Raw genomic sequence first — 20,191 nt, forward strand, 5'->3', positions numbered from 1 at the left:
ATAAGAGCCATTTTAAAGTATTTTCTATTACAATCTGTCACCAAAAAGCAACTAGTAGAGGTTTTTAGTGTGCATAGGTTTCCCCATAGAGAATTAAATTTTAACTTAGAAGTCTTTCTTTCGTTGTGGAACTTTTGGACAAGATAGCTTTTGGTATTAACGTGGAAGAATATTCGATGGCTATTTTGGCATTAATGTGCATTGCACCAGAATAAAGTACACACTGTATTTTTTTCCTCCCAGTATTCTTTTGTTAAATATGGAATATTTTTAGCATGTTGTTTTTAATGTATATATTATTTTAGTTCATTTGGTAAAAGGTAAAATATGTAATAATAATGGCCTCTTGCTTTTCCCCTAATTTTATTATTTCAAATCAAGCAAAAATGGACACTTTTCTCTTAGGGAAAAAGATTGTGAGGGTGTTTCTGATAAAAAAAAAATATCCTTAGTTACAGTATTTTTCCTAATAGATTAGCATTTATGATGGATCTTATTTCAAAGCTGATGACTCTCAAAGAAAAGCAGAGAGATATTAGAATTTCCAAGTAAATTGCATTGTTTAAAAAGTACTTTAATACATTATTCAAATTGTCATCAGCTATTGGTAAAAAAAAAAAAAAGCAGTATCTGTTGCAAATGTGAAATTTTGCTGTTTGAAGCATCTTACCAATTCCAGTTTCTTTAGGCTAGAAGTGGAAATTAATATCAAAAACATAGACAATTTAGAGCTCCCTCAATTTTTAAATTTTTTACAATTTTTTCACTTTAACTGTGATAGGCATCTCTGCAAGGTGGGTTTTAACACACTTTTTTCCTAATTTTTTTCTCCTTTCAGTAAGAAGGATAAGCTTTTAGAGTACCCAGTCACCGTGGCAACTGCCAAAAAAATTCTCCTGAAGTTTGAAGAGGTCAGCTAGCAGGGTCAACAGCTCTGGCCTCTCTCTGAGCTCGGTCTAGCATGCCCCAGCCTGCGGTTGGAGTGTCAGGCCAGCTCTGACCCTGGGAGGTGGACTGTTCCGGCTCTGATATAAATTTTTCCAGTCAGTTCATGGCCTGGACTCTCCAGGTGGCCTCCAAAATCGATTTTGACCCCCTGACCCTGTCTCACAGAGGCATAGCATCCACCCTGAGTAAGGATTTAGCCAGGAATGACAGCTTTCCACTGCGTGTTATTGGGGACAGTATAAACAGTTTGGAAAGCAAGTAAGGAGGTGTGAGTGCTAGAAATCATTAAAAGCACATTAAAAAAAAATTTAAGAAAATCTGTGTGAAAAAAAAGTTTAAAATGTATATTTGTTACAGAATTCTTATGTGACTTGTAGGATTTTTTAATCAAAGAATAGTGCTGAATATACTCAGCACACACATCTTTATCTTTTTATAAACTTTGTTACAAATATGCAAATAAGATAGCCTGACTTGCAACAACATAGGTACAGCAGGGATGTGACAAGTACAGAAAAAGGAAGCTAGTTAGTAAAATACATTAATAGATTCTCTAGTATTTTAAATACTAAGATGTGTGTGTGTGTATGTTGAAATGTTTAAAATGGGAAAATAACAAAGCTTAAAAAAACCCAAAATGTCTGGAATGAAAATAAACTTGTGCTGCACCCCAAGTACCTTTCTAGTTTGTAAAACAGACAGCCAATGTAATCCTTCGGATACAAATGAAATAAAGATTATAAATATAGGAAGTTAGATCTTGTACAGAGCTAAAGAGGAGAAAATAGAAAATTAATAGTGTTTCTGAATTAACTTGGAAAATAAAAATAATGTAGATAAATCATCAGTGACCCTTTTTTCTTTCCTTCTTTCTCTCTCTCTCTCTTTTTCAGGATGCCACCCTGAATGTTTTATTTTCTCCAGGGAAGTAGAGTTCTCTTTGAGAGTCTAGCCTGTGAACTCCATATGTAAATGTGGTCATCAAGCGAGACTGAACTGCCAAGAGGGAAGAATTTGAATGTTTTGCTTTCTTAAAACCCTTCACGGCATTCCTTCTTCCAGGGGTACTTTACTCAAAGTTTCCCCCCTTTCCCAGCACCGTTGACAATGGCTCCAATGCAACAGTGCAATGGCCAAACCAATTGTATTCTGAAGTTGTTGAGATGGCATTTTATCCGAACCCTTTGTGAAAATTAAACTATAAGTAAGGGTGAGTGTCCTTTCGGGAGCGGGGACAAGAGAGAGTGGACGCAGAGGGGGAGGGGACCGAGTGGTTTCTATATGGATATATACCCTTTGTGTTTGAAGGCCTCTGTGTCTTGGCTTCTCACTATGTTAAATCCCTATTATAAAACTTATCTTCACAAAGCCTATTATAGTATTCTGAGGACAAATTGGACCATGAATAACTTAGTTGGAAGTGTAGATTATTTTCTACTCAGGGAAAGTTAGAGATGACAACAGCTTAACTAAAAGAATAGTGATTCATCTTAAATAGATGGATTTGACAAAGAGCACCTTTGATATTTCCCCTCTTCAGACTCATGTTTCCACTTTCTTTGTGTTAAGAATTGTCCTAGTGATTACACTGTCCACCTAATACAGCCTGGCTTGAACTGTAGATCATTTCCTTCCACGCTGTTAATCTGTCAGAGAGGTGACCAGAATGACACTCTAGTTCCTACCGGTTAAATATATGGTTTCAAAGTGTTACCTGTGCTGAGACATCAAACTCACTCTTAAGTATAAGGTAGCATTATGATTTCTGCTACATAAATAATAATTCCTCAATTAGGTAAAATTATTATTTTTTTAAATCCTAAATTTGTTTAATACCCTATAGCTTGCAAAGCACTTCTTAGATCATGATTTTGTTCAATCCTTAGAATAAATGTTATGAAATAAATATTTTACCAACAAGGTAGCTGAGTTATTTACATATTATGATCTGGCGGATAAGTGGAAGAACTGGAATACCAACTCAGATTTTATAAAGCTTCTATTTTAAGTGATTAACCTATCACAATAGGCTTTTAAATTATTTTTGTATTCTACATCCCTGAAAATGAAGATTTTTATATTCAAGAGCAAAAGTCTTTATATTTCACAGATAAAAAATTAAAAGTTACAATTGAAAAAAATTCTATTTACTTAAAAGTGAATTCTGCCCACTATTGTTTTCCTTTATGTATATATATTTCAATGGTCTTTCATAGTTGAAGATCTCAATTTCTAAAGGTCAAACATGGGCAGCCCTATCTACATTAAATAATTACCTGGAATTTTTTTAAGTGTACATGAAAATTACAGATTATATGTTTCCAAATAAAATATAACAATAAGCCTTTAGAAGCAGGTTCTGCATGTTAAGTAATTATTTGAGAACATGCAATTGATTGTTAGAGTGCTATAGGTGAAATTTCCCTTCTAGTACTTTCCCCCCCACCTATATTGAGGTATAATTGGTAAATAAATAGTAAGGTATTTTAAAGTGTACATCATTATGATTTGATACATGTCTACACTGAGAAAGGACTTCTCCCATCTCGTTAATTAACTCATCCATCACCTCACATATTTGTCTTTGTGTGTGTGTGAGAACATTTAAGTTCTACTCTCAACAAATTTCAATTATTTAATACAGTGTTATCAACTGTAGTCACCATGTTTAAGTTAGATCCTCAGACTTTACTCAACTTATAGCTGAAAGTTTGTACCTCTTCCTTTCTTACTCCCCAGTCCCAGCCCTACTAGTTTTTAGACTGGTGTCTTTCAACATCTTATCAAGTTTAGATAAACAGAGTTGTATAAGACTACTTTTGTTTCTCCTGGGTTTTTACTCTCCATGTTAAAATAAATTTTGCAAAATACTCTAGAAAGGGTTAGCTAGCCTGATATTGATGTAATCTATGTAAAATACAGAAGTCAAGAAATGCAAAAGGATAGCACCACATGATTCTTCTTAGGTTTTTAAATTATATTGTTTCTATTATGTAAGTAGGTAGTGTGGATGTTAATATTGGAAATTCTAAGTTTTTTAATTTTTTTTTTTAAATATATCTTTATTGATTTCAGAGAGAGGAAAGGAGAGGGAGAGAGAGAGAGAAACATCAATGACAAGAGTCATTGATCGAGCCCGCAACCCAGGCATGTGCCCTGACCAGGAATCGAACCCTGATCGCCTGGATCCCAGGTCGACACTCAACCGCTGAGCCATGCCCGGCCAGGCTTATTTCTTAAACTGTATACAATTAAATTAATCATTTTATATATACTTAAATTAAGGCTTTTGTTCCTGAATTATGCTGACAGCCAGACAAATTTGGTCAAGTTTTTTAGGATTAGGAAAAATGAAAGAGTCCAGAAGAGAAAAATCAACTGTCGGATGCTGTGTTTGTGAGCTTGTATCAATAATGACATATAATGTTTTTTGTGCTAAGGCTTTTCAATTACAACATGACATTAGACTGAGATTATTGATTTTGATTTGGAGGTAAATAATCAAGCCCTAAAATTCAAACTTCTGGTGTCTTCTCTACTAATGTGCAAACTAAGAAATGTAGAGCCCTGGCCAGGTAGCTCTGGTAGTGAGAGAGTCATCCAAGTCTGTGGATTCGATCTCTGGTCTGGACAGATACAAGAATCAACCAATGAATGCATAAGTGAGTGGAGCAACAAATCGATGTCTCTCTCTCAAATAAATTAATAATAAATTAAGAAGTGCAAAAATAAGGGCTTATATTAACATTGCTATGTTTGTTTAGATGCTCTTTGAAGATTTTGTTTCCTTTTTTGTTTGTTAATAACCTCATTCATTTTGTTCATGTGTGTTTTTAATAGCTGCCAAAGGTTCTTATCTCCCTCCCTCCCTCCCTCCCTCCCTCCCTCCCTCCCTCCCTCCCTCCCTCCCTCCCTCCCTCCCTCCCTCTCTCTCTTCCTTCCTTCTCTTTCTCTCCTTCCTTCCTGAGGTTTTAGGTAGTTTTGTTTTAAAATGTAGAGCATCTTGAGTTAAGGGACTTATCTAATGCAATATATTATGCTAAACTGATATCTACACAACAAAACCCACACTTCAGTTAAGCTTCTAACAAGTCAGGGAACCCTCAAGTATAATATCAAGATTTCTCAACAACCAAAATCCAATCCTGAGGGCTCAGCTTTTTTTTTAACTTTAATTTTTTTCTTTATTTTATGTTTTCTATCACCGCTTATCCCTCCTATACCTTCTTGGTTCAACTTTTTTAAAAAATATATATATGTTTTTATTGATTTTTTTAGAGAGAGAGGAAGCTGGAGAGGGAGAGAGAGGGAGGAACACGGATGAAAGAGAAACATCAGTCTGCTGCCTCCTGCACGCCCCCTACTGAGGGTGGAGCCTGCCACCGGGGCATGTGCCCGACTGGGAATAATATGCAACCTTTTGGTGCATAAGGTGATGCTCAACCAACTGAACCACATTGGCAGGGCTTGGATCAACTTTTAATGTAACAGATTCTGGCAATTTCCCTTGTGCTGTCTTTATAGTCTTTATGAGTCACCAGAGCTATTGGTTATTTTTCATATAAACTTCTCATGTTGCGAAAGAAGAGGAGGGAGAAGAAGAAATTATTTCAGGAATCTGAAAAGAAATGTTGTCAAATTGCTATGTAAGTACATAGGAGCATCATGCTAGCATTGGAAAGCATAAACAAAGATCAACAGTTCTTCACTTTTCTTTTAAGTCACCCCTGCCCAATAGATTGTCATATTAAAGATGTTTCTCTCTTTCTCTCCTGAAGCTATTATCAGTCTGGACAGATTAATATAATTTTGGCAAAATAAGATTTTATCTTAAATGGTACAAGAATTTTTCTTAATGAAGTTTTTAAGCAAGTAAACCAGGCATAAAAATATTTTGTATTCTTCTGAAAGGAAAAATATATATCCATGTCCACTTAGAAAGTCACAATGCATAGTGAAAAGGTTAGTCAAACTATTTGGGTGTTAGTTTCTACAATACTAGATTTTTCTCTATCTCTCAATATTGTCTAGTCTGTTTGAGTGCTAATAGGTACAATTCATGATTACAGCGCTTAATACACTAGAGAAACCAAGAGTTGTACTGTTTGTGTTGACTATTGTTGACAATTGTCGAATGAGTGTAATTGACTACCTCAGTAATAGGTATGAGGCATTCCTCCAGGTTATACAAAGATGGAAAGACTAAATCCCTGCCATCCTGGAATTTTGTGCTAGGTCTTAGGAGGAAGTAGGGATTGGAATTAAAAAATACAAAAAGGCTCAAGATTTGGGCCCAGCTCTTCAGGAAAGAGATATCATGTATAGAAGTTTCTCTTCAGAATAAGCTCTGGGAAAGTTATGAACAAACAGCTGTGAAAATCTGGAATAGCCTGGAGGAGCTTGTTGGAGAAAATAGGACTTGAAGAATAGATAGACTGTGATAGACAGCTATGGGACCATATTCCAGGTGAGGCGAAAGGAAGAGAAGTGAGATTGTACAGTGTGCCATAGAAAATTATTTAATGGATTTAAAAGGAAGTTTCTAGAATAACACAAAATGAGGCCTAATATTGTCTATTTTAACAGGCCATTCTATAGCTTCATTCATTCAGGAAATTCTGTCAACATAAGTGCTGTGAAAACATTTTGGTAGTAATAAAAACATTGCTTTTAACAATAGTTAAAATTCAATGAAGAGACATAAGTGTAAGAAATGTAGTGTTTCTCATACTAGATTATTCTTGGATCTGGCTATCTCTGTATTTCTCAGTATCTTCATCTGGATATCTATTTCTCATATTTATGAAATAACATTTCAAATATTAAAATGAAGACTTGTGAAAAGTCAGTCATTCTTTTTCAAAGTTAGCTCATGGGTCACTTTGTATGAGCCACTTTCTCTCAGAGTTCCATCATAGAGTTACAAGTAATGACTGCATCTTAATAATGTACTTTTAAGTGAATGGCTCTTCAGCTTAAGAGAAGGAAAATAATATTTTTAATTCTGCCATTCAGAAGCTCTACATTTGTGCTTATGCAAGTGAATAAAAATCTAAAAATATATTTAAAATATATTTAAAAAGCTCACAGAGATACCTTGAAATCAGGAAATAACCTCAGAATTTTTTATAGAAAGATACTAAAAGGAAAATAAGCGGGGAATAAAGGCACACTAAGTAAATTCTAGCAACATCAGAGTCATCCCATAATAATCAAAATAGTAAACTCATACAAATGTTTTTGGTGATGTAAAGCACAAGAGTCCAGCAATAGAGTGTTTATTATGAGTGTAAATCTTCCTGATGAAAACTTAAGCAAATGGAAACTAAATCCTAGATTTAAAGCTCAGAAATCAGGCCCAAGGAATATTTTGCAGGGGAAAAGGGTTGAAATGTATTGAACACCAAGTTAGAATGAAATACGAGCAAACAAAGTAGATGGAAGCAAAGTGTTTGCAAGGGTAAAAGAAACACTCATTCTTATCTGTGGCTGGTTAAACACGCTGGGTAATGCACTGGTAAGTTGTCTGGAACCATATATTTAATTTCAATTTAACTTTGTTCTATTGCATAGCCTCAAACTATAGCCCTGCCCTAACAGAAGTCTTTCAATTATAGGTTCCTTTCAGTCAGCAAATAAAACTTTCAAGTGCTCATGGAGATATTGTAGTTGCTATTGAAAGAGAAAGGTGTTAAAATGAAAAGGAAAAGATGTCATGCCTTCTGCTCTAGAAGATAAGAACAATATTCATATTTAAGGCTCCACCCAAAGTAAATTATTGACATTGCTTTCAGTACCCACTTAAGGACAACTTGTTTATAAAGCTTTTCCTTTGTAACTCCTACAACTGTATATCAGGTATCCCCAGCACCAAAGTTCTAAACTTGGCTGTGGCGCTGCAGACAATACAGAAGTTTATAGAAGCAGAAGTGAAAGTGGTATGTAGAGTAAAAAGAGAAAGTGCCCTTTATCACTTCCCCAGAGGTGAGCATGTCCTTTCAGATCTCAGATAAAAAGGAAGATGGATGGAAGATAGATAGATGATAGATAGATAGATAGATAGATAGATAGATAGATAGATAGATAGATAGATGATAGATAGATAGATAGATGATAGATAGATAGATAGATAGATAGATAGATAGATAGATGATAGATAGATAGATGATAGATAGATGATAGTTAAGAACATAGACTCTGAATCTAGATAAAGTTTGAGTCCCAACCTCTACTCCTTACTACATGTATGATCTCAGGTTTCCTCATCTGTAACATGGATAACTGTGGGGGCGACAGTCCTCTTTCATTGGGTTATTATAAGGATTCAGCGAGTGTACATGTGAGCTGCTTAGAGCAGTGCTTGGCACAGGGTGAGCATTTTAGAAGGGTTAGCTACTCTTCTTCTGATGAATGCGCATATATACTTTTTTTTAAAAAAACACAAATGAGGTTTTACTGTATGTATTTTCTCACTGCATAATAGGCCGGGAGAATGCACTTACAGCACAGGTAGATCTGTTTCACTCTGTCACTGCTGCATCATATCCCACAGGGGAGTTGGGGCAGAATTCTCCTGTTAGTCATTTTGGTTGTTTGCAGGTGTTTCTGCTTCAAAGCAACTGCTAATATCTTATCCTTGAATATAAAACAAGGGTCGCAGAAGGGGCAGGCATATAATATATCTCCAATTTATAAATGATCAAAATGAAGCTCACAGGAGTTTAGTGAGTTGTACAAGGTCATCTAGCAAGTAAGTAGCAGTTCAGAGACCTAGTTTAACACAATTTCACACTGTCTTACCTCAGATTTTCCCATTTGATGTAGAACAGCTTTGCAAATACATTATGTCATATGTCCCAATAAGACTTCTCTGCTTTCTAAAATAAGCATCAGGCAGCTACATGTTTATGTGCTTCCAAAGGGGACATAAGTCAAGAGATGCAAAGGAATATAATGAAAAGATGAAAGACAATAGTAAGCCTGGCGCTGTCCTAGGTATTAAGGAGAATTTTAAAATTATGACACCAATCTTAAATGCTTAAATGGTTTGAAATCAGGATACATAAAGCATGGTGATAGGAGGGGAGATAGAGAGGATGACTTGCTATTTTATGTGAAAAACTCCTACATTTGACTTTTGGTCTCTCTAGATGGCACACTCTTGATTAACTCTGACCTGGCTCCATTAAGACTGATACTTATACTCCCCTATACCCCCTCTTTAACCCTACCACCCTCTATTAAATAGTATTAAGAAAATCATAACTTCCATAAACTATAAATATATATAAAAGCCAATTAAATTGACTTTAAGTGTTGTGATCTTAGAACATATAATTCTTTTTATATATAGTGAAACTTCAGCCAAGTATAGCTCTCTCTCTCAGACAGGAGACTACTGTACAGTGACTTCAACATGTGCAGGGCTCATTGTGGAAAGAGCTTTACAGTAACCCCGTGTTTCTAATTTCAGCATTATTTGGGATTCAAGAACAGAGGGGGGGAAAATTTAATATAATGTATTTGTTGTTGTTGCTAGTCTTGCTATACTGCCAACTTTGAGAAATAATTTTGTTTTCAACTAGGTCACTCAATGACCTTAGGACTGGAGCAAATGACTTCTCCAAGTTGAAATCCTCTTACATAAAACAGAGTTAATGTTTTTGTTTTGTTGGGAAATGGGCATATTCATTTTGTTGATGTTTATCTGAATGTTTGAAAAAGCATAGTAGATGCAAATTTTAAACTTAAAATTTTTTTATTTATTGGTTGATTTTAGAGAGAGAGGAAGGGGGTAGAGAGAGAAACAATAATTTGTTGTTCCACCCACTCATGTGCCCCCTGGTTAAGTCTTGTATGTGCCCAACCAGGGATTAAACTCATAACCCTGGCGCATGGAGATGATGCTCCAACTAGCTGAGCTACCCAGCCAGGGCGCAAATTGTAAAATTGTGCTGCAATAAGAGAAATACTAAAATTTAGAAACATTCAGAACATAGTGTAACTTGAAAGCAGAGGATGGAAAAAAAAGGAAGCACCATGGCCTTTTCCAGATATATTTCTTAGATAGCACTAAGTCAGTTTATTTATCAGACTGTTGTTTACCTTCTGCCTCTGTCTCTGAGTCATGGTAACATCTAAGAAGCTTACAAAAATACTTATCAAAATCAGTTGGACATAATGCAACAATTTAACTCCTAATGATAGCCACCTCTGACTATGAGTGACATATAATAAATTACGTTTGAACTGGATTTTCAGCTGCAGGTTCTTGTTCTGCCACCCAGACGGCCCTATAAAGTTGCACTTGTGGCCTTAATCCCACTTGGATGTGTGCCCCGCTGCCTCGACTTTCCATCATTCTGGTGCTTTAGTCTCCTTGAATAAGTGAACAATCTTTGTTTCTGTACCTTATTAGGCCAAAGACCATAACAGCTAGTGATGGCATCGGCAAGCCCTGCGGGCAGGATTCTCCGCAGACCCAGCCAACCTCCAACAAACCCCTTTTTATACTCCTGTTTCTAGGAAGAATTATGATGGCGGTGCCCTGCTGTTGATCAGTCAAATCTGTGGTAGGCCTAGAGATAAGTCCTGTAAGTGTGGTGTACTGTAAAACAGCGGCTCCCATTCATTAGTAGCTTGTGTGTAATAAACCACCAAAAGGGGGGTGGGGTGGGAGGGGAGGCAGCTGCAGTGTGCGAGAGCAAACAAGGCATCTCATTCTTGGGAGCCACAACTTTGTAATTTGCTACTGGGCAGCCTGCTCTTGCTGACATTCTTTCTGATAACATAGTAGTGGCCTATCTATATTTATAGTTTGACTACTAACCCAAGAGATTCTATTTGGTAACTATCTATCTATCTATATAACAGCTTGTTATTAAGGAAGAGATAAAAAAAATACTATCAAATGACTGGCAAACAAAATTGCTGGGTTAAAGTGATATGTTTCTCTGCCAACTGTTAACCTTAAAATAATTTGTGCTAGCCATTGTTTCATAGTACTGGTTTTATAAGGATGGCACTTCAAAAGATACCAGCTAAAATTCACACCGTGAGAATGTTCCCTAGGAATGAATGGTGTCTCTTTTGTAGTATATTTTCTAGACATAAAAGTGTTCATCGAATAGAGAGGTATTTGGGGGGAATGCTTGTCTTTTTAAAATTAAAAGTATAAACTAAATCTCACGTTTTGGCTCTTAGGTATCTAAGAAATACTACTTTGCAACAGTACTGCAGATTATTTATCTGCCTAAACCAAAATGTGAAAAGCAATTTAATTGTGAAAAGAAGACAATATACCTGTTGCGGGGGAAAAAGGAAAAACTCTCAATAGGCCCTTTTAATCCAGGATGGGTTAGCCTAATAAAAGGAAAACACACTTGAATCTGCTCATGACTACTTAGTAGATGAAAAATGCTGCCGTTTCTGTAATAAACTCTTTCTTTTTACATCCAAAGCAGGTGCATGACATTGTGATGCCAACTCTGCTTGTCCTTCACCAGCCCCTACTGCTCTTCCAAGTGCAAACGGAATACTGTACATTCTAGGCATTTTTTCTTCGCCCCCCGAACTCAGGGTCAGGAGAGTGGCCGTGGCGGAGTGGAAGGCAGGCCAGTTGTTTTGGAATTCTTGCAGGTGTTTAAAAAGCAGAGGCTGCTTTGGAGAGGCACATCTGCATTTGTCATATGCCACTGGTGCTAAAGCCTGTGGTGTTTTTGTTTGTTGGTTTGACAGATTGACATGTAATGGCCAGGACCGTTGAGCGGCTGTTCCCAACAAAGTCACCCTGATAGCTGGAGTTCTCTAGAAATCAACTGGCCCGAATTACCCATGATTTTTCTCTGCCCTTCAAAGGAAAATGTGTTGTTCTAATGTGTTTGGTTTTCTTTTGGCTTTTTGCTTGCTTTCACAAATTTTTTTTTTTTTTGGTTACATTGATTTAAACTCTAAGTTAAGACGAAATAAGGACTTTGATAGGTTCATGACATCTACAGAAAGTTTTCAAAACCAACCAGTCCTTCAGATGTACTTAGAAGTGGTTAAAAAGATTTATGGTATTAATATAAATATTGGGATATCATAACATTTAACACTTGAGAACACATCTGCGTCAGTGATGAACGAGGAAACTTAATAGAGGGAAAAACTGCAACATTAAAACTTTTTCACATTTTTAAACACTAAAATAAAACTCTCATTTTAAGTTATTTTTGAAATCCTTTTTTCTTTTTCATCTCAGAATTTATATGTAAACATGTATCTTATCAACCATGTTACCACAAAGCCAAGTAAATATGTGTGAAAGCAAACCTTAGTATGGTGTCTTTTGTTGACAAAGTGAAATCAGAAATCCTTATTAACTTTCTCCATACGTAGGAAGTATCTAATGGAATTAAGAGTTCAAAGCTCACGCTTCTAGTATTAACTTTATTGTCAATGTAACTTTCTGAATTTTACTGAACTGTGATAGTTCCTTGTACTGTCACTCTATTAAGAAGGCATAAAATAACAAAGGAATTAACCAGATGTTAATTAAGCAAATGCAAAATGTCATAGACATGTTCATAATAGCATTCACTTGACCTAAACATAAATAGTCCACCAAGCTAAACATCTCCTGGACATACATCTCCCCTTACCTGCTAATTACCTCTGTACTGGAAAGGACAGTTCTTTTTGACAAAGCATCTCAGTTTGGGTGTCTTATTTGTCAGCATATTATCAGCTCCACGGATCTATCTGCATAACCAGGTTTCCATGGAGCCCTTCACTGGAGAAAGAGGAAAGGCAAGACAAAACTCCTTTCAGGCCTAGTAGCAGTCCTTCAGAACTGGCCAAGGGAACCCAGAAGCAGCTCACTGACATGATTTGGGTGAGAGATTATTAAAAATCAAAAACCACTTGCTAAACTATACAATGGATAAACGGCTGTTGTTTTTCCCTTATAGTGACAAGTTATGTTCTGGATATATAAATATTTTAGTAACTATCATTTATTAATTTGTTTAATATATTGATTTTTAGAGAGCGAGAGTATGGGGGAGAGAGAAACATGGATTTGTTGTTCCACTTATTTATGCATTCATTGGTTGATTCTTTTTTTTTTTTTTAATATATCTTTATTGATTTCAGAGAGAGGAAGGAAGAGGGAGAGAGAGATAGAAACATCAATGATGAGAGAGTCATTGATCGGCTGCCTCCTGCACACCCCTAACTGGGGATCGAGCCTGCAACCCGGGCATGTGGCCTGACCGGGAATCGAACCCTGATCGCCTGGATCCTAGGTTGATGCTCAACTGCTGAGCCACGCCCGGCTAGGCCATTGATTGATTCTTGTATGTGCCCTGACTGGGGATTAAACCCACAGCCTTGGCACATTGGGACAATGCTCTAACCAACTGAGCTACTTGGCCAGGGCCTTCATTTATTAATTTTTAAAAACTTTCTTAAGTAAGGCTTCCTTTCCTGTTCCCTCAGTAGGTCTTAAATATACTCAGGTCTTTACTGGTTGTAGTTAATTAGCCACATTTAGAAAGTAAAAAGCAGGAAGAGCAGTTAAAGTTGAATTTTGGTTGAACAACAGTTTTTTAGTATAATATTGCATGGAATATACTTATACTAAAAAATATCTATTGTTCAACTGGGTGTCCTGTTTTATCAGGCAACTCTACTGGTGGCAAAGGTTGATTAATGACAAACTCATGATCAGAAGCTTTATGGTTTAAATGGCCTAAGTTTTTTTTAAGTTTTATTTTCGGGGGTTCGCAAATATTTCCTTAAGAATTTCTGTTATCTATTTAGAGTAATACGATTAATGATAATAACTATGACAATTGAGCACCTGCCCAAATACACAGTAACCAGAGGAGACAGATGATGTTATCCTCATTTTGCAGATGAGAAAGCTGAGGCCCAGAAACAATGAACAATTTTTCTTGAGTTAGACAAATAACAAGTGCAAGAACTAGGATGGGAAACCAGGTCTGCAGATTCCAGAGTTGGGGCTCTTCCTCTTAGCTATACTAGCTTGTGAAATAGGAAAGGTCATTAAAATCACAAGTGCTTGTAATCAGCTGATTACAACTCATTAAACAGTGTCATATCGCCAGTCATCTTTGAGTGTGTATGTGTATGCTTTCTCTTGCTAGCCTCAAAGGCCATGTCGGTGTCTCATTGCTTAGTCTCGTCCCTGAGACAAGTCATCACATTGTTATAATGTCACATTACAATAATGTCACATTATTGAAGATTATCAGAAGTTTGTCTTTTGATTGAACCAAGTGTGTTTTCATTATTATTCAAATGTAAAGCATATTGTCACAATAACCCTCACTTGGCACACAACCTCTGACTTGATTTGCCCACTCTGCATATTGTGCTTTGCACTTCCAAAGTTTTACTTGCTTTATAAACTACTCACAAACCTCCAACACCAGCATTTCCTTGCCAAAATATCAAAATAAAAGCAACTATTGCTTCAATGCCATATCCTTCCTTGCTTTAGGTGAGGACCATAAAGTATTGAATTTTGGGCTCCTCTCTCTCAGGAAAGGCTTCAGCCCCTGGTTTACCTTTGCCTGCGGTGCCCTGTCTGATGGAAATGCTTATTACACAGTGACGCTCCTCCCCTAGTCCTTTTATGGTTCTTTGATATTACTTAAAAGGTGATTACATAGTTTAATTTATTTCTTTGAATGCACAGGTTTCATGGTCATTAAAGCAATCACAGACTCATCGGTTCTCCCCATGCTTAAATCAGATCAATACAAACTAGAACAGCGGCTTCTTCACTCCTCTGGTCACCAGATTTCTCTTCCTTCTCTCTTTCACTCCCTCTCCCTCTGCTTCTCTAATCCCTTCCCTTCTTTCCCATCCTCAAACACATAGAGAAGAACACAATACATTTTTTTATAGTTCTTTCTGTAATATTCCTAACATTTCTTCAGCCATTATCCCAGACTTAGAGAAGTGTTGCCTTTATACAAACTGTCAGAGGCAGCTGTAGCGATTTTGGTGTTTGCTAGAGAAAAAAGCCTGCCGGCCCAGCCTTAAAAACCAGGTCAGCAGTGAAATGGTTAATAAGATGAGTAAAGGCTATTTTTAAGTCTGGCTCCCCTCTCTGATGCACTCTTGAAAATTCACCTTGTACTGCAGAAATCCTAAATTGCAGTGCCCTGCACCCCACTGGAACTCTTCAGTCTGCTGTAAGTAAGCCTCAGCATGGGCAAGATTGGGGGTGAACAGCTGGAGGAGGGGCTCAAGCCCTGGGCCTTTGTAATGGAGGGGCGAAACACTGAGGTCCTGCAGAGACAGAACACAGAAACCCTCAAGGCACAGAGAAACAGACCCAGACAAAAGCCCCGTTACATGGTTGCAAATCACCCCACTGCTGTTATTTTATTTACTGTGGTCTGCAGGAGGATTGTTTTCTCTTTGCAAAATTTTTAAGCTTTATGGGCTTTTCTCCTCCACAACAGCGGTCACTTATACCACAGTGCCACATAGAGACGGTCCTCACCTTCAGCTTTCTGAAGGAAAAAACACAAACTTGCTTAGTCAGGATGCAACAGACAGAATGAAATCCGATGAATCTCCAGCCTTCCAGTTCTTTTCCAGAAAAAAAAAGGCTGAAGTGCTGTGTATTTTTAAATATTGACTTTAATCTGTTTTATTGGTGTGGTTTTGTTCCATGTTTTTCTGGCTTTATTTGATTACTTTTTTTTAAAGAGGACACCTACGCGCATGCTTTGGGACCTAAATTTATTTAGATGTGGGAAGGAAAGAAAAGGCAACACAATTTTGCATTGAATCAATTAGAGATCTATAAATGAATAAACACTTTTCCCCAGGAAAGTAATTTTTTTTTTTTTTCAGCTTCAGAATTGATGGAAAAATCATCCTATCTCTATGGCGGGACATATGCCAAGAGTTTGAGGGTTTTTTTGTCCGAGGGTTAAGAGAGGAGGGAAGGCTGATGGAAACAGCTATTTCAAAATCTAAAGGGGAAAAACTGGCTGCAAGTCTCTTTTGTACAGTTTCTTCAGGTGTTTGCAAGAAGGGGCTCTCGCCTGGCGGCGGCGGGAGGGAGGGAGGCCTGTGGAAGGCAGAGCAGCTCACGGCTCCGAATAGAAATACGTGGCTGCCTCCGGTAAACTTCCCACAACTGAGTGGGAGCCGCGAGCTCTGCCCGGGGAGCTGCGGGCCGAGCGCCGCGTCCCTGGAACCGGAGCAGCAGAAGCCTCTGCCACTCGGCGGCTTTCATTGTCCCCACCAGGAAGCTGCAAGGGGGACTCGCTGGAAGTGTGCTCCAGTTAAGAAAAATAAAAAAGTGAAATTTTCCTATGACAGATCCATGGAGGTATTTACAAGGTGTTTGAGCAGGTAATTAGCACCCAAACCAGGTTCCAGGAAATAGTTCTGGTCACCTCAAATGAAGAATATATAATGAGCCGAAGAGCTTGATTTTCAATGGATGATTTCCCCGGGACAATGGCCCAAACAGAAGCGGGTAAAGGGTTTACAAATGGTAACTTGAGAAGCAGTGGGCTTCCTTCCCGGGAGCTTAACGCTGTCCCCTTCTGCAGCTCTGCCTCTTCTCTGCAACCTCCCTCCTCTCCTTCCATCGCTCCACAAATACAGATACACCATAAACTTTCTTGAAAAAATGGAACTTAGTCCTTTAAAAAAAATTACGTCAAAGAAACATAAGGAAGGTGCAAAAAATAGTAAACTGTCCTGTTGGCCTCTAGACCTTCTTCGTTCTGGGTTATTTCAGGCTGAACCTTCTGTGTGTTTTAGGCACCTCGCTGAGGCTCACTGTGGAGTCTCCTTGCTGGGGTCTCTTGCGCAGGAAAACAATGCTGAAAAAATTACCCATTCTTTTCAAAGTCTTCTCCAGAAGACTGGCAGCACTGACAACCGAAGGTGACCACATAAAAAATAGTTCAGCGCTTCTTGCCCGACAGTGCTGCATGACTTGTCCATCTCAGGAAGGCTCGCTACCCACGGCACTGTGTGCTGTGCCGCAAGCACTGTCATTTCGAGGAAACTAATATCCGCTGCCATAGTAACTCTGGTAACAAAATGAATAAGAGTAGTTAACTTTCACCTACTGAGCCTCTTGTGCATTGAAAGATGAATTTTACTGTATCAGAATCTAAAATGTTTGCGTGATTCTTATCTTGCTCATTTAGGGTTAAGGTCCTCTCCTCCGCACCCCACCCCCAATTGTCTTGGGTACACATTTAAAGCTAAAAAAGTAACTTAGCCGTCATTTTACAGACTAGAAAATAGTTTCAGAAAGTTCAGATAATTGCCCAAGGTCACCAAAACCAAGAGCTTGGACCAAAACCAAGATTTCCTAATTTTTTATTTTGACTGCCCCCCCCCCCCCCCAGGCATTAGACCATCTTCTTATGTGGTTAATAATATATGAGAGCTGCTAAGAATGCCAGTTTCTACGGAGACATGCTCTCTGTCATTAAGTGCTCCAGCAAACTGTTAATTAAGATTGTTTTGAGCTGTTTACCAATTTAGGTGATGTCTGATACTTCTCTTGGATTCTGTTAGCCTCTTGGGCTGGCGGAACATTCTGCGGATTCTGTCGCCTGTGGCTTGGCCATCTGTTCTGAATCAGGGCTGCGCTGCCGTTTGGAAATCCATAATCTGACACTGTTACCAGAATTGGACATTTAAAATGCATTAAGCTCTTTGTGGGTCACCAGCCCTTCCTAAGCTCTCCTTAATTTTATAGGCTGTCCACGGAGAGCACTTAATTTGGGAGTTGAAAGGTACAGGTTAAAAGACTGGAGCGGTCCCACTCCTGTTTTCTTCCCCAGGTGGTACAGAAGCAGTTTTGTTAAAACCGTGTGAGATAGAAAATAGAACACTGGAAGGTACAGTGTGACGACTAAGCAAGAAACAGTCAAGAAGGGTTGGAAGCCGGAATGAAATCATAGGTATTTCCAGTCAACCTTACAAAGTTTCCCACTGGGGCACATCCAGGAGATGATGGACACTACTCAGTGTGCATAGGACTATGGAAGACTTGCAAGACATATTCTGTCCTAAGATAAATGTTTATTTAAAAAAAATAAATTTGTATGTCATGTTTTGCACTTTTCAGAGTTAAATTTTAGTACCTTAATGTCCCCAACATCTTTTATCATTTAGGCTATTATGTCCCTCGGAGATAATATATGTGTATATTTAAAAATTGAGTTAATGAACAAAAAATACACAGACAGTGCCTAGTACATAGTGAGTACTCTGTAAATGTTTGCCACCATTACTCATTTGTTCATGTGCCACTTATTTAGTGCTGATTCTAGCCACTGGAGACACACTAAAGGTGAGGGTCATGGGTCCTGCCCTCAAGGAGTTTATAGTCACCTGAAGGAAACAGATAAGTAAATTGGTCATAACAGAGAGAGATACCTGTAAAAGTATGTAGATGATGTTGTGGGAACAGTTAGGAGGGGCAAGCAGATTTCCTGGGCCACACCCTAGATCTGCTAAATCCAACTTTAGATGGTGAGGCCTAGAAATCTGTATTTTCAGAAAGCTCCTCAGGCAGTTCCAAAGTAGTCCTGGGGTATTTGTCTAACCTAAATTAGTCTGGGGAAAAAAATTCTGAGAAATCCTTTTTAGAGTAGTTGATACGAGAGTTGGAACCAGGAAGGGTGAAGGGTATCCTAAGTTAAGGGAAAATTGCTCAAAGGAAGGTGCGAAAGAGCCTATCCTGTTTGGAGAGGTGCTGGTCGATGTGGCTGGTTGAAAGGAAGGCCTTGTGGAAAAGGGTTGTTTGATAGGTAGCATGACCGTATGTGTCATTACTCAAACCAGACCACTTTTGAGAGTGAAAGGTAGTATTAGAAATAGCTATGCAGGGGAACAGGCATCCTCCACAGGAGATGATGCTGGGGGCATGCAGAGCTCTGAAGATGCTGAGGTCCTCCAGAGTGCAGCTGTTATTTAACCTCTTTGAGTCTGTTTCCTCACCTGCAAAATGGTAACAATATTGCCAATCTCACAGGACTTGTATAAGGCTTAAATAAATGACATTCGTGAAGCTCCCTGTCAGTAGATTATACATGTTCAATAAATGTTGACTTCTTTCTCTCGAAAAAATGCTGTTGGAGTAACAGAGTTAGGAAAATAAGGTTAAAAAAAGCGGAAGTACCAGGATTCCCTCTCCGTCCTCCTTCAAGGATACCCCTCTGGCAGATGAGAGCTCCTTCCCAACTGTAAGACTCAGATAAGAGTGGAAGAGATAGGTAAAGGCCAGATCATGTCAAGTCTTGAAGGTCAGGTTATGGAGTTGGGAGTGGCCTGATCAGAAAGGGATTTGAGGTTCTTCTTTCTGTTCCTCCAACTCACCAAACTTGTTCCTACCTCAGGGCCTTTGCACTTCCTGTTTCCTCTGCTTGAAACATTTGAACCTCAGATGGTCACTTGGCTCAATCCCTCACTGCATTCAATGACATTCCTTCAAGAAGGAGATCTTTATCTGAATTAATTAAAATATTCTCTCCCAAACTACTAGTCACTTTTCAATCTCCTAACCCCTTATCTTTTATTTTATTTTTTAAATATATCTTTATTGATTTCAGAGAAAGGAAGGGAGAGGGAAAGGGAGAGAGAGAAAGAAACATCAATGATGAGAGAGTCATTGATCAGCTGCTTCCTGCACATTCCCTACTGGGAATCAAGCCTGCAACCTGGGCATGTGCTCTGACCAGGAACCGAATCTTGATCTCCTGGATCCTAGGTCGATGCTCAACCGCTGAGCCACATCTGGTGGGGCTTACTCCCTTATCTTGACTGGATTTTTTGGTCAACACTTACAAATTTCTAATATTATATTACATATTTATTTAATTATTGTCAATCTCTGCTAGAATGTAAGCTCCATAAAAATAGGGACATTACCTGCCTTGTTCAGTGTTTTCCCAGTACCTAGAAGAGTATGTGGTAAATATTATGGCTGTATTCTATTGAAAGGTGATTCTGGCTCGTTCACTACAAAATGCCTTTCAGTGCCTTGGAACCATAGGTCATATTAAACAGGGTAGGCCAATAGTACATTCTACCTAAAAGTCAGTTCCTGACAGCAGCTCCAAGACACAATTTGTAAAATAATACTTCTTTTTTTTAATGAGGAAATATCAAAGACTAGATATAAACCTTGTATATAATGTAGTAAAGACCAAAACCAAAATGCCCACAATAAATATAAAAG

The 20,191-nt window shown here is 38.1% G+C and overlaps 1 long non-coding RNA gene across 1 annotated transcript in view; it reads left to right on the top strand.

The window, feature by feature from the left end:
• LOC308557399 overlaps positions 1-4,672 on the top strand; it is a 44,121-nt gene extending 39,449 nt beyond the window's left edge. The window contains exon 3 of the long non-coding RNA XR_013998829.1: positions 1,842-4,672. This is a non-coding gene — a long non-coding RNA (uncharacterized lncRNA). The remainder of the gene's footprint in view (positions 1-1,841) is intronic.
• Positions 4,673-20,191: the final 15,519 nt, after the last annotated feature.

The sequence above is a fragment of the Miniopterus schreibersii genome (assembly GCF_964146895.1).
Source record: "Miniopterus schreibersii genome assembly, chromosome: 5".
Taxonomy (NCBI): Eukaryota; Metazoa; Chordata; class Mammalia; order Chiroptera; family Miniopteridae; genus Miniopterus; species Miniopterus schreibersii.